Here is a 14,817-nt window from a genome sequence, read left to right as displayed (position 1 = left end):
GCATGGCTGAGTATTTCTGCTGGGGACTTGCAACGACTTGTTGAGTCGATGCCACGTCAAGTCGGACACGATATTAGGAGTTATCCCACGATTTTTGTCACCTCGTTGTATACGAGGATATAATGTTTTATACTTAGACACTCAGCAAAAGAAATCATGATACGGAATGTGCTTCTCTCTGACTTACCAAATCTAAATTTCTCTTGTTTCATTGTAGTAAGGACAGACTATGTTCATACATAATAGAAAATGTTACATGAGAAGTACTATGCAAACGAAATGTTCGTAACGTCTCGGTCTTATAATCGTTTCTGGTTTGAATCTCGATAGCAGAATCGAGTTTTACTCTTTCATTTAAATTCCATATTTGTTACTAAATGAAAATATTAATTTAAAAATAGTGAAGCATAATTTGGATAAAGATAACAGATTTCTTGTTTTTAATTACTTATCGCATGAAAATGCTATGCTTTTTCCTTTCCCTTTAACTCATACCCACACGGAATCGGTATTGATGAGAGATTAAATTGGAAGAAACACATTGATGATCTGCTGAAACGTTTGAGTTCAGCTACTTATGCAATAAGTGCCATTGCAAATTTTGGTGATAAACATCTTAGTAAATTAGCTTACTATGCCTATTTTCGCTCATTGCTTGCATATGGCATCATATTTTGGGGTAATTCATCACTGAGGAATAAAGTATTTATTGCACAAAAGCGTGTAATCAGAATAATAGCTGGAGTCCACCCAAGATCATCCTGCAGACATTTATTTAAGGATCTAGGGATATTCACAGTAGCTTCTCAGTATACACTCCTGGAAATGGAAAAAAAAACACATTGACACCGGTGTGTCAGACCCACCATACTTGCTCCGGACACTGCGAGAGGGCTGTACAAGCAATGATCACACGCACGGCACAGCGGACACACCAGGAACCGCGGTGTTGGCCGTCGAATGGCGCTAGCTGCGCAGCATTTGTGCACCGCCGCCGTCAGTGTCAGCCAGTTTGCCGTGGCATACGGAGCTCCATCGCAGTCTTTAACACTGGTAGCATGCCGCGACAGCGTGGACGTGAACCGTATGTGCAGTTGACGGACTTTGAGCGAGGGCGTATAGTGGGCATGCGGGAGGCCGGGTGGACGTACCGCCGAATTGCTCAACACGTGGGGCGTGAGGTCTCCACAGTACATCGATGTTGTCGCCAGTGGTCGGCGGAAGGTGCACGTGCCCGTCGACCTGGGACCGGACCGCAGCGACGCACGGATGCACGCCAAGACCGTAGGATCCTACGCAGTGCCGTAGGGGACCGCACCGCCACTTCCCAGCAAGTTAGGGACACTGTTGCTCCTGGGGTATCGGCGAGGACCATTCGCAACCGTCTCCATGAAGCTGGGCTACGGTCCCGCACACCGTTAGGCCGTCTTCCGCTCACGCCCCAACATCGTGCAGCCCGCCTCCAGTGGTGTCGCGACAGGCGTGAATGGAGGGACGAATGGAGACGTGTCGTCTTCAGCGATGAGAGTCGCTTCTGCCTTGGTGCCAATGATGGTCGTATGCGTGTTTGGCGCCGTGCAGGTGAGCGCCACAATCAGGACTGCATACGACCGAGGCATACAGGGTCAACACCCGGCATCATGGTGTGGGGAGCGATCTCCTACACTGGCCGTACACCACTGGTGATCGTCGAGGGGACACTGAATAGTGCACGGTACATCCAAACCGTCATCCAACCCATCGTTCTACCATTCCTAGACCGGCAAGGGAACTTGCTGTTCCAACAGGACAATGCACGTCCGCATGTATCCCGTGCCACCCAACCTGCTCTAGAAGGTGTAAGTCAACTACCCTGGCCAGCAAGATCTCCGGATCTGTCCCCCATTGAGCATGTTTGGGACTGGATGAAGCGTCGTCTCACGCGGTCTGCACGTCCAGCACGAACGCTGGTCCAACTGAGGCGCCAGGTGGAAATGGCATGGCAAGCCGTTCCACAGGACTACATCCAGCATCTCTACGATCGTCTCCATGGGAGAATAGCAGCCTGCATTGCTGCGAAAGGTGGATATACACTGTACTAGTGCCGACATTGTGCATGCTCTGTTGCCTGTGTCTATGTGCCTGTGGTTCTGTCAGTGTGATCATGTGATGTATCTGACCCCAGGAATGTGTCAATAAAGTTTCCCCTTCCTGGGACAATGAATTCACGGTGTTCTTATTTCAATTTCCAGGAGTGTATATACTCTCTTATGAAATTTGTTATTAACAACCAAACCCAATCCAAAAGTAATAGCAGTGTGCATAACTACAATACTAGGAGAAAGGATGATCTTCACTATTCAAGATTAAATCCAGCTTTGGCACAGAAAGGGGTGAATTATACTGCCACTAAAGTCTTTGGTCACTTACCAAATAGTATCAAAAGTCTGACAGATAACCAACAAGTATTTAAGAAGAAATTACAAGAATTTCTGAATCACAACTCCTTCTACTCCATAGAGGAATTTTTAGATATAAATTTAAAAAAAAAGTTGTTATATTAACTTAATTATGTTGTTAAATTAACTTAATTATGTCATGTATTGGAAAATTTGACTCGATCCACATCATTACGAAATATCGTATTCATGATCTATGGAACTAGTATTAATCTAATCTATGGTTATTATGCCATTTGGTATAGTTAATGTTAGAGGACGACCGGTCGCCTTCCTGTCGACACATCCCCATCTTCCATCCACCCCTCCCCATCCCTCCGCTCCACACCCATCAGGACGGATTTTGTGTATCCCAACTCTGCCTGTAGTGTTTATCCAAGTGAATGAGTATGAATATTTTCTTAACGTTTGCGAGTAGTGTAACTGAGACAGAACGTGAGAACCAGCCCAGTAGTCACCTAGTCGGATGTGGGAAACTGCCTAAAAACCACATCCATGCTAGCCGGCACACCGGCCCGACGTTAATCCGCCGGGCCGATGGGATTCGGGGCCGTCGCGCCTGTCGGAATAACGCAAATGACGTGCTAACACGAATGGCTATCCGGGAAGGATGCTCTAAAACCCCAGTACTTACATGAAGTTAAAATCTCATACAAATATCCGAAACATCAAATACAAAATAAAACTTTTTTTTTATTTCCAGACAATGGACGGTATATTAATGTGTCTAATTTTTTTCAGTTAATAATAAAGCATTTCACATGTCTGTATCAAATTTTAATATATTATAGGCAATTAGTAATTAAAAATACAAATATGTTATTTTTATTAAAAAATAATGATTCAGTATCTCTTAGATTATAAAAATCAATGTCTTGGCCACATGCTAGTTTATTAAAATTGATAACTGCTTTCATCTTCGCAGCCATCATCAGATCTAAAAATTACGGCAGCAACATGTAGGGATGTACAACCGACTACACGCCTACGTGCCGCTGCTGTAATTTTTAGACCTGATGAAGGCCTCAAGCCTGAAACCGGACATCAGTTTTAATAAAGTAGTATGTGACAAAGAGACTGATTTTTATAACATAATCTACGTCGTACTCCGCAAGCCACCTAACGGTAAGTGACGCTGTGTACTTCTGGTACCACTAAAAATGGTTCAAATGGCTCTGAGCACTATGGGACTCAACTGCTGAGGTCATAAGTCCCCTAGAACTTAGAACTAATTAAACCTAACTAACCTAAGGACATCACAAACATCCATGCCCGAGGCAGGATTCGAACCTGCGACCGTAGCGGTCTTGCGTTTCCAGACTGCAGCGCCTTTAACCGCACGGCCACTTCGGCCGGCTGGTACCACTACCTGAGCCTCTTTTCCCTGTCCCACTTGCTAATGGCGCTTGGGAAGAATGACTGTCGATAAGCCTCTGTATTGGCTCTAATTTTTCGAATTTTCTCGTCGTGATCATTTCGTGAGATTTGTGTAAGAGGAAATATTATTGTCTCCTCCGGGAAAGTGCTCTCTCGAAATTTCAATAGTCGATCTCTCCGCGATACACAACGCCTCTATTGTAACGTCTACTACTGGAGCTTGTCGCGCATCTCTGTAACGCTCCTGTGCCGATTAAATGATGCCATGGCAAAATGTGCCGTTCCTCGTTGTATCTTCTCTATCTCTTCTGTCAGTTCTACCTGGTAAGGCTCCCAGACTGATGAACAATACTGAAGAATCTATCGAACAAACGCATTGTAACCTACTTCTTTCGTGGATGAGTTACATTTCCTTACATTCTTCCTACGGATTTCAGTCTGGCATCTGCTTTTCCTTACTATCTGTTTAATTCCAATCAAGGTCGCTCTAGATAGTTACTCCTATATAGATACTGTTTCCTTCTCACGTCGAGATTTTCTGGTGTTTATCCCCAGTTGAGAAGGTTTGCAGCATCATGGGCAGAGGCCTACAACCAACTCGGCATCTGATGGTCTGTCCCATTCGGACAATTCCTTCGTGGTGCGTCGGATTTTTACCCTCCCTAGAGTGCTTCACCAGGCCGCAAAATCTAGTTACGGCTGAATTTCCTCATTTTTATGATTCAAGTATTATTATTTATTGATTTGAAAACATCATAATTCAGCATACGGGATAAATAGAATTTACAAACTAATAGCTAATTTAGAAACTGAAGACAATTTTATATGTTGCAGATGAGGGTCTATATTGGAATACGTTAACAGAATGTTACACTAAACAAATAATGGCAAAGGTGACATCTAAGCCACTTTAGCCCAGTGTTTAGCAATCACAACGTCTTCAGAGTATATGAACATCTCGTTATCAATGGTACATCTTGCAGGACATGTTTTACATTGGTGTAAGTGCTCCGTATTTTGTGAACTACATAATCATAACGGGTCAGTGATACGGGGGAATTCCTTTTCTGTAAACTGTCTTTTCACTTTGCGACCCCAGTTTTGAGCCTGTTCAGAATTTTCCGCATGGGCCATTCTTCAGAGAAACCAGCAGTTAGGTTTCCCTAATTGAAAATTTATGCTAACACCTTCAGCGTGTACTTAAATCTCTTTCGGTGACACACTGTACCGTCATCACGTTCCTCTATTGGTAAAAATTGGGTCCTAGAACCAACTTTCCATATTGCCAAACACGGGTGGTGTATTCAGTGCACGAACAGGTCCGTGGACGAATTTGATTTTTAACCACAGTTATGGCCGTATGCAAAGTTTGTTGTATGTCCAGCATGATGTCAGTACAGACAGTCACCGAAGCCCTTCGCATCTGAATAAAGAGATTTGAACACACGGCTGAGCGTGTTACCATTAATTCCCGTATACTGACCAGCCGTTGTCACACTCTCCGTAGAAGATGAGTGTACGAAAAGTTTTCCGATGGAGTCATCCAGTGGTGTACAGACCTCATCTTCCACAAAAGCAATCGGAAAGACGTCTGTTGGACAGAGTTATCTGTTGTCCTCGTGAAACTTTTACTGGATGTCAGTAGTGAGAAGGAGGATGTCACGTAATGGGCGTTTATCGGAGGTAGCTACATTACGCCTTTCTCTGCATGCAGCTATCTTACACACCTTATGTCTGGAGGGATAATTCCAGCTAGATGTTAGAGTTTACTCCACGCTGTAGGTTTCAGACATCCCGTAAGTAGTCTACACGGCTCATTAAGAGTAATATCCACTTGTTTAGCATGGGCAGAATTATACCAAACAGGGCTAGCATATTCACCAGACAGCCCTGTTTCGTATGGAGGACCGAGTGATACGCCGTGAAAAAACATAAAGAAACTTTAACCAAATTTTCTTGCGTTGAATGATAATGACATATGAGAGACTCTGGAAGGAGATATTTTCGTAGGCTGAGTCAGAACAGACAACGTAGTCGACTCTCACGTCGTAGTGGACCTAAAGTCTAAGGACAGAGCACCCGTTCATCAAGCAGTTAGAAACGTAACCAATGTTGGCAGGGCATATCGGATGATCAACTACAGGATAGAATTGCTACATGACAGTGTATGACCGTCATACATTCCAGCAATGGCGAAATGAGCAATCACGATTTTTGTGACAACTACACAAACCTTCAGACGCACAGCGTCACTTACACTCACGGATAACAGAGCTGATGTTTCATTCCTTCTGGATATTCAGTGCACGTTCGCACCCTCTCAATGATTTGAAAATTTCCTCTAAACTCGGCTGTCTCTCACAACACAATATCGAAATCCAGACCGAAGAATTGCTCCTCAGACAAACCATCCCTCCAGACTTGGTAAAAAAATTGTTACCAGGTCCGTCTGTACTCAAGCTTCGTTGAGAATGCGAGCCTTTCCGACGTGTAGCAATTTGTTATTGTTTGTCCAAGAAATGACAAGAAAGGTAATGAAAATAGTATTTCTGTCTCTCATGAAATTCCGTGTGTTCAAATGGTTCAAATGGCTCTGAGCACTATGGGACTTAACTTCTGAGGTCACCAGTCCTCTAGAACTTAGAACTACTTAAAACTAACTAACCTAAGGACATCACACACCCATGCCCGAGGCAGGATTCGAACCTGCGACCGTAGCGATCGCGCGGTTCCAGACTGTAGCGCCTAGAACCGCCCGACCACCCCGGCCGGCCCGTGTGTTTTTAGTGGCTTGTCTTTGATTTGGTTTTATCTTTGCAGCTTACTTACAGCCAGTTGTATTACAAACGTCATCATTACTCGTCAGATCCCTCAAACATTAGGACGGGCATGTTGTTTTGGATACATTACGGGAACGATGTGAAGTAAAGTTCGTCTGCTCTCTGAATTGCAAAGTAGGACAGCGTATTCCCCAGAGTTTCCTCGTCTTAGGAATAGCTTACTGCAAAGTTTTATGCATACATTCTGAATAACTTTAAAGCACTTTCTCACGATCAGAAAATACGCAACTCTGTAGTAATAATTGATGGTACTGATGAGATTACAGAAATTAACTGCAGCAACTAGTTTTAAATTTTACAAAGTTCAGAATACTATTCCATAATGAATGAGAAAATAAATCCACAAGAAAATTGATAAAAAATCGCCGTGGCTCCTGTCGAACGACTGGAAGCTGCTGGGAGGGCTACCGAGATAGATACCAAAGGTACCTCAAGTACTACCCTCTCCTGTGGATGCTGTTTACTCTACGGGAAGCATAGGACCTGTCATTACTCTCCAACTGATGGTGAGTAGAGTGTCAATGGTAGATCTAAATACCCTGATCATGGAGAGAGGGACCATTGAGAACTCAGGACGTTGCACCCATCCACCTAACTAACCAGTTGGAGGTGCTGTCTTCCAGTGAAGCTTAAACTGAGCTAGTGAGACGCACTTCACCTGTTGTAAGACTTCGTGTGTTCCGTGGCAAGAGGAGACAAACACAAAAGGGTCGACTCTGTTAACCGTCGACAGTTCAAGTGTACGGCGAATAGCGGTAAATTTAGAGAAATTACTGCAAGAGATGGGAATGAACACCCTATACACTTATTGGGTGTCCCTGGAGGCCTCATTCATAATGCTGAATAGGTTATTTCGACAGCCATTGTGGGAAGAGGGCGCAACTAACTGCAGATTTTAGTGCACGTTCTTAACAGATAATTTCTGTCGTCTGGGCTCCGAGATGGGTCATTCCAACGACTGGCAGAGAAGGTCGAGAAGACCACTCTTGTTCACAGAGCTTCAACGAAGTCACACTCTGCAGTATTTTCCCCCGAAATGGTTGTGGCCTCCTGGATCTGAGTCGAGTGGAAGACTTGAATCGGAAACTTCAAATGTTATGTGACGACGTAGATAACGTTTGGCTTGATTTCCACCAAAGCGTTAGGATATGTAGGGTCCCCTTAAGTAAGTCAGGTGTTCACTACGTAGCAGAAGCTGCTACCCAGGTAGCTGACTGTCCGTGAACCACACACAAAGGATTTTGTTTGTCGATAGCATCAGCTTTCGGCAGTATGGTAAACCTTAGAGAAATAACTACAAGGAATGGGAACGAACACGAGATACACAGAGTGAGTATACCTGGAGACCTTTTTCAACATGTTGAAGAGCTTATTTTAGCAGCTTTTGTAGGAACCCTGTCACATTGTGGGAACATTACGAAGTGCTATCTCTGAAAACTACTTAGAAAAGACATTGTGGAAGCCAACTCATAACGGAACTATATTGAATCTGTGCTGTTTAAGGCTATCCCAAAATAATAACAGCTTGAATATTTCACGGGCGTACCATGGGACTGTGCTGGTGCTCCACGTTATTTCCACAACGCAACTGCTCGTCATGTTCAGGTGGGACAGGTGTATTGCTGTTTTTTCCTTCATTTTTTTCATCCCCCCCCCCCCCCCCCAGATTTACAACATCCCTGCTCTTCAGCCAAAAGCTTTTACAATATAAATGAAGACATTTCAAACAAAATTTAAGGGGGATGTATATAAAATTGGTCAAAAATGTTGAAATTTTCTTTAACCGCCATATAGTTCTGTAGCTTCTTAGAAATACTGTCTCCAGGATTTAATTCGTGCTGCAAATGACGCAAAATCCATCTTGTTTCAAACAATGCACAGTGCTATACCCCCTTTTCTACACTCCTCTGTCCATGTTTGCGATATTTTTATTTCGTGCCATCAGAGAAGACATTTGTAAAGTATAAAAGGCTATGAGCCCATTTACTATGCGATTAATAACGTTTTGTTAAATAAATGCGCACTTGGTTGCACACAAAACCCAAACGACAACTTTAACAACCTCATTTAGAAGAGACGCCCAAAGACTCCATTTTGCTCGTCTAGTACTGTTAAAACATCATCACATGATGCTTGTCTGGTGTTCAATGATGGTAACACTGGAAGATTCAGAACCCTTATCAGGCTAGGAGTTGCTTTTGTTTGCTTCTCTGAGAACACATTGAACAAGATTGGTGATATGCGTATTGCTAGTTCTGAATGTCAACAGAGGATATTGCGAAAAGGGAAAGCCAGAAGGATCAAGTAGAAGATAAGAGCTAATGAGGACCAACAATATCAAATTTATGGTCATGGCCATCATTAAGGTGCATGTTTGTGGCATAAATACTAATAAAATATTGCTCCTGCATTTCCAGCAATTTACATTTTTCATTGTATAAGGAACATTTTCTGCTGAAGCATGAGCAAATAAAAACGACAAATTTGCTACAGACTCTGTACGTAATACAATTTCTTATGATACGGATTTTTTCAAAGTGCATTATTGTAAAATTTATTTAAGTTTCTGAGAAATATATAAATAAATACAATAAATAATAAATACACATAACTTTTAAAAAGTGTTTGGAGAGTTCTAAGACTCATATTAAGAAACTGGTACACACATTTATCTAATTACTAAGTGTAAGAATAATCTACCACATTTGAAAGGGACAAATAAAGTTCCCATCCAACAACATCCTGATCAAATTATTTGACAAACAAACTTGAAATATGTCAGATTAGTGTATTTTCTCATACGTCCCCCTTAAGTTTGTAAACTTAAAAACATTTTTGTAAAACGTATAAACACAATGTTAGTTTTCTTCGTTTTCTGTTTTAAATGAAAATTGTAAAAGTTAACAAGTAAAGATAAAAAAATTTAAAACATATTGAAAAGACGACGGCGGTCATTAAAACGGGGCAATTCACTTGCACTAAAAAGCTGTTTCAGCGAGAGGAAAAAAACGTTGACTGTTCTATAGGGGGAAGATTGTGGGTGTAAATACGTATGCCAGTGGGTAGTGCTGTCGAGATGAAGGTAGCTGTTAGGATAGACAGTAGGAAGGCGAGAAGGGATAGCTTGCTGTTGTGACAGACTCCTTTACGCGTTGGTTCGCTAGAAAAGAGCGGACGGTAAGGGGCGGGTTATAAGATTGTCGAAGACGACATCAACATACAGAGACCCCTGCCAGAGGGACATGCGGTGAACTTTGTATGTGCGGCTGGGGAAAGCACGATAACGAGCCGCCTACCTGAATGTCTTTATGCTAACATAAGGAAAAGAAAGGAATGGTTGAACTCAGATAAAGCAGCAGCTTCCCTTACAATGGTCTGCGCGCATTGACGAGAGGGCGCGATAATGAACTATCAAAATGGTTTCTGCGCGCCACACTCGAAACAAGCAACGTGTTTTGATTGTATTCTTGGTTGCGGAAAAAGAAACCGTAACTTTTCTATGCAGTGTGTGGTGATGATGCAGTTGGTTTGAGTACCGTTGTGCGAGAGGTAAAGAGAGTTAAAGCGTCAGGAATAGCAGAGCCTGATCTCGATTCTCGGCCACGTTCTGTCACAGCCGCTGCTCCAGACAGGGGGGGGGGGGGGTCTCACACATGCCAATACTCGTGCAGAGTAGCGCATCAGAACTCCTCAATCGGCTCTAATGCTATCGGTGAGCATTGAAAATGAATGTACTATCATTGAGACTTTTGGATATTAAGAGGCGTGCTTAATACGGGTTCCACGAAATTCTCATACCAGACCACGAGAGTCAAAAAAAAATCCATTTCACCTGAAATGTACATGTAGTTTAAGAGAGGTCAGTCGCGAACCGTTACAGTTAGTGAAATCTGTGTGTATCACTTTCAGCCCAAAATAAAAAGGCCGTCACTGGAATGGCACTATCCGCAATCGGCAAAAGTAAGAACTTCACGGTACTCCCTGTGCTGGCAAAGTCATGATGACAGTCTTTTGGGATAGTGATGGTGTCATTCTGGTGGGTGTTTTGGCAAAGGCTCAACAATGAATTCGGAGGCATATATGAAGACCGTGAACAAAAGAATCATTTCCGACGTGTTCGGTATGATAATAAATCAAAATAAATCTTGCTCAGCTCGATGGTAGACGCCCACACACGTCTCAGAAACCGGAAATGCATCGCTAAATTGGTCTGGACATTATTGTCTCATCCACACTGTACCCCAGACCTGGCACCACCGGATGTCTATGCGTCTGAGGTACTTAGTAGGTATTCTGTACGTGGGAAACACAATGAAGACGGTGAGAGCGCAGCGCAGCGAAAACATGGTTACGAGGACAGGACAAGAGCTGCTACCAACTGTGAATACATATTCTTATATTACGCTGGCGTAAGGCCGTAGACTATAGAGAAAAATTGTAGATGGCACAGAAATTTTGACTGGTATTGTCACCAAATTCGAATTGTGAAGGATAAAAATGTTTTGAAAAAGAATTATGGGGCATTTTTTATTGCGCGACGATCGTGCATAGCTCCGGACACATACTCCTAAGTACTTTTCAGTTGTCACTGCTTCCAGTGACAGCTTCCAGTCGTGTAATCGAACAATAATCGATCTTTCACACTATATATACGCAATAAATCGTATTTATTTTTGCTGAATGTCAGTTGCACCAAAAGCATGTACCATAAACCTACCTTCTTTAAGAAGGCATACCAGAGCCGCAAACAATTCATCAAAGATAATAATGTGATCATACTCAATAAAAAGTTCAAAAGTGTTGAGAGATGGCAACAATACTTCAGGGGCTCCTCAACTGTGATGAACCTAAAATCGGTTCGAATTTCAGCCTCCTGACAATGTAGACGTAGATACCACCTACAGTGGAGGAAACATAGATTCAGATAATGAAGCTGAAGAAGAAGCAAAGTCCAGTGGACGATGGAATCCAGACAGAAATCATTCAATCTGGAAGAGATAGACTCTACAAGAAAATTTGCCAACTAATCACGAGGATATGGATGTTGGAGTAGGTGACAGCAGACTGGAAGACAGCGGACATCTGTTGTATACAAACGACAGGTGACAAAATGGACTGCACCAGTTACGGAAGACTCGCCCTCCTGAACGTCTATAAGATCTCTTCTAAGTGTATACTGGATAGAATCCAAACGTTTGCAGAATAACGGATTGGAGATGCCAGTTGGGTTTCATAAAGAGCTGTTCGACTGTCGACAACACCTATGTGCTAGGACAGATCACCGAAAAGACTTGGGGATAAGGGGAACACTCACATGTGCTCTTCCTAGATTTTAAGAAGGCATAAGACTGCATCCACTGAGAGATCCTTATAAATTGCCTAACCGAGTTTGGAATACCCAAGAAACTCGTTAGCCTAGTTCCAGCTTGTCTCACTAATTCCAAACGACAAGTGAAGCTCGGGAATCAAGTCGCGGAGGGCTTTTACATAAACACAGGGTTCAGACAAGGAAATGGTGTGTCACCACATTGTTCAACCAGGCGCTCGAAAAGATAATGAGGGAAGCTTTCCATAAAAACGTTGAGGGGTCGAGATAGAGGGTGAGAAAATCGCACGCAGCGCATTTGTCAACGATGTGACCCTTTTTGTCAGATCTAAGTAACAATTGACGGAGATGAACGACAGTGTGGAGGCAGCAGCTAGTAGAATCGAGCTCCTTGATAATCAGTCGAAGACCGAGTATCTGGTGACCAACAGGAGTCGTACCTATTCAAGAGACGTGTACCCCAGCTTCTGGTAGTCAGAATACGAGCATGCAAAATGCTTCATAATTTTAAATATCTGGGGTAGTCTTTGCAGGGAATGCATCGTGTGAGGAGAAATCAAAGTCGCAAAATGTTCATATTTCACTGAGTCAGCTTTTTAAATAGTGCAGGCATCTCAAAACACTAATCCAACAAAACACTAATCGTACCTGTAGGGCTGTATAGTTGCTATACTCGGAGCTTCCGGAAAAAAGACTTTAGTGTAATCTCGTTTTCGAACGATAAGTCGTAAGGAAGATTTATGGTCCGCCACAAGACGGGATCACTGGATATTGGAGGATTCGGCATAATTCTGAGTTGGATGTAATCTACAACGCACCAAACATTGTAGGCCTGACGAGAATCAAGCGGCTGGTATGGGCAGGACGTGTCGCTCGGATAGATAAACATCGACGGCCTTTGAAGTCAATGGATTTTATTCCTGCGGAACAAGACCACTAGGAAGACCAAAGAAAATACTTTCTGCAGATCGGCATAGTGGGGTAGAAAAGACTTGCTGCAGATCGGCATAGTGGGGTGACTGGAGACAGAAGGCCAAAACAGAATCCAGTGGAAGAGGAACCTTGTAACTGCGCGCCGTCTTCTGGGCCTGATCGCGTAAAGTAAGGTGAGTAAGTCAGCTGTACAAAGCGTTGGTCCTCTGCAAGTCTTCCCACATTTCTTCACATCACTGCAACTATCTTGCGTCGCTTTTACATATATAGACGGCGAGTAGCAATGTGGTTTATAACTTAAAATTACCACGCCAAAATCTGAAAATAACACGTGCTAAATGTCAATGTGTATATATGAGAGGACTTCGAATAGTAAGCTGTACATGTCGTCCAACGCACAACAAATGATGGGGCGGCGGTAAACATACTCTGAAGCTGAAGTACGTGGGACAATACGATTCTTGTGAAGAAAACGCTGAAATTTCACACGCACTCACTGTGTGAATTTCTAGCGGTATGTGGACCAAATGCAAAGTCACGTCCAGCATTTGTGAAATGGTGCCAACAATTTGACCACGGCCGCAGAGACATGGGTAATGCATATCGGGAGGGAAGGTCATCGACTTCGACTACAGACAACAGTGTCCAGGCAATTGAGGAACGGATTCGCAGCAGTCGCAGATTTTCCGACGACGAGGACGTACCTTTTACATGTACTAATTTACTACATAGTTTATGGCCTTTCGCGACCATTGTAAAAGAGCATGTACTCATTGTTGGTAAAAACTCTTGTCCTACACTCATACGCACGTTTTCACTGCAAGAATTACACTGTCATCATCTTCAAAGTATTCCCCACGTACAGAATACTCAAGTGGCTCAAACAGATGGAAGTCCGAGGACACCGCGTCTGGACTACAGGGTGGGTGAGGCAATGATCTCCAACCCAAATTGGAGATGCGTTTCTGGTTTCTGAGACGTGCGGACGTGTACCATCGTGTTGTTACAAGATTTATTCCGTAATCTTGTGAGACCGAACACATCTGAAACAGTTTTTGAGTTTATTCAAGAGTCATCACATGCGCCTCTGAATTAATGGTCGATCCTACTGGCAAAATACCACGAGAAGGACACCATTACTACCCCAAACGACTGTCATCGTGACTTTACCAGCAACGGAGGCTGTCTTCGATTTCTTCTTTTTTGGTTATTGCAGCTTGTGGCACTCTAGTGACTGCCTTTTTGTTTACAGCTGAAAGATAAGCACTCAGGTTTTGTCACTTGTAACGATCCGTGGCACAAACATCTCTCCATTTGCCTAAGATTGCTCAAACAGTTCGGGTGAAATGGCTTTTCTTTGGATCTTGTGGTCTTTTTTGAACATCCGTGGAACCCATCTTAAGCAAACCTTTGAATATTAAAGAGACTGAATGATTGTACGTGTATTTCTAATGCTCAACGACAGCATTAGAGCCAACTGACGAGATGTGATGCCCCGTCCGCATGAATAATGGCATCCGCAGGTTCACTCTGTCGGGCGCAGTGACTTCAAAAGAACTTCGAGAACTTGTCCGATCATGGAGCTGAGTTCCTGTACTTATCAACGATTTAACTCTCTTTACCTCTCGCCGAACAATACTCCTATCAATTGTATTTTTACCATACACTGTATACTAACGTTTACCACGAATTCTTTTTCGGCAACCGAGAATTCATGTAAAGCACATTGTATGTATATAGACTGAAGTGGCGAGTGAAAATTTGTGCCAATGCCGGGAATCGAACCTAGGTCTCCTGCTTACAAACATGTGCGTTAACCACTAAGCCACCTTGGCGTAGCGGTTCACAAAGCTGCACGGATTACCCTGGCATGCCTCACTCCTCCATCTAAATTCTCCCTACC

This window comes from Schistocerca serialis, chromosome 1 (assembly GCF_023864345.2).
Source record: "Schistocerca serialis cubense isolate TAMUIC-IGC-003099 chromosome 1, iqSchSeri2.2, whole genome shotgun sequence".
Classification (NCBI taxonomy): Eukaryota; Metazoa; Arthropoda; class Insecta; order Orthoptera; family Acrididae; genus Schistocerca; species Schistocerca serialis.
This window is presented reverse-complemented; position numbering follows the sequence as displayed.